Raw genomic sequence first — 1,561 nt, 5'->3', positions numbered from 1 at the left:
GCCCGGCTGATTTTTTGATTTATTGTAGAGATGAGGTCTCGCTGCCCAGGCGGGTCTCGAACCCGCGGGCTCAGGCAATCCACTCACCTCAGCCTCCCAAAGGCGCGGGATTACAGGCTGAGCCACCGAGCCCGGAGTCACTTTCACCTTTACCCTCTGCTCCAGCTCTGCCCAGCCCTGCCCTGCCCGGCCCGGCCCTGCCCACAGCAGTGACCCTCGATGGACTCTCAATCCATGGAAAAATGGGGTGAGAGAGATTTTAACCCCTGAAGCTTGCTGTCTCTGTAACCACCTAGGACTTACAAAGTGCAGATTGCTTCTATGCCGAGATTTGAGAAAGAGCAGGACCCATTAAAAACTTGGGAGAGGTCGGGCTCGGTGGCTCAGCCTGTAATCCCAGCACTTTGGGAGGCCGAGGCGAGAGGATTGCCTGAGCCCGCGGGTTCGACCCGCCCGGGCAACTTTGGCGACACCTCGTCTCGACAATAAATCAAAAATGAGCCGGGCGCGGTAGCACGTGACTGTAGTTCCGGGTACTTGGAGAGCTGAGGCGGAAGGATCGCTGGAGGCTACGGTGGCCGGGAGCGGCCCCTGCACTCCAGTCTGGGCAACCGAGTGAGAGTCCAACTCAAAAAAACCCCAAAAAACACAAAAAACTTGGGAGAGATAACTTTGTTTTTAACACATTATATTAGTGACTTTAATAAATAAAAAAGGCATAACCAATGTCTTCAAGTGTCTTGTCTGTAGAGAAAATTTGTCTGTAGAACACCCTTCCTAGAATTGTCTGATTCGAATTGATTCAATGGAGGTTATTTTACAATTCTGGAAATTGCAGATAATTGATTGACAAGCAGATTCGGTCCAGTTGGATAGAGGTTTAATTGTCTTCCCTCCTTTTCATGTGGAAAAAAATCAGTTTTGCTTCCATTTCCAATTCCTTTCAACAATCCTTTTCGCTGATAAATTTGTGCTTCTTGAGTTCCTTTTTGAACTAGCTGAACCATCTGACTGTCCGGTTCCCTCATTGATGAATTAAATACAATTGACTGTTGAACAACATAGGTTTGGACCACGCGGAATGCATTTATTTGCAGATTTTTTATTTTTTTATTTTTATTTATTTATTTATTTATTTGAGTTGGAGTCTCACTCTGTCGCCCAGACTGGACTGCAGTGGCCGCTCCCGGCCACCACAGCCTCACCTGCTGGGCTCCGGCGATCCTTCCGCCTCAGCCTTCCAAGTAGCCAGAACTACAGGCACACGCTACCACGTCCGGCTAATTTTTTATTTATTGTAGAGATGAGGTCTCACCAAATTGCCCAGGCGGGTCTCGAACCCGTGGGCTCGGGCAATCCACTCACCTCAGCCTCCCAAAGGCGTGGGATTACAAGCTGAGCCACCGAGCCTGGCTAGATTTTTTAAATTTTTAATTTAATTTTTTTTTTTTTGAGTTGGAGTCTCACTCGATCGCCCAGACTGGAGTGCAGTGGCCGCTCCCAGCCACCGCAGCCCCACCTGCTGGGCTCCGGCGATCCTTCCGCCTCAGCCTTCCAAGTA

The sequence above is a fragment of the Carlito syrichta genome, unplaced genomic scaffold (assembly GCF_000164805.1).
Source record: "Carlito syrichta isolate Samal-C Ts95f unplaced genomic scaffold, Tarsius_syrichta-2.0.1 Scaffold305705, whole genome shotgun sequence".
In the NCBI taxonomy this organism is placed as follows: Eukaryota; Metazoa; Chordata; class Mammalia; order Primates; family Tarsiidae; genus Carlito; species Carlito syrichta.
The sequence above is the reverse complement of the archived record's forward strand: the minus strand, read 5'-3'. Positions refer to the sequence as shown.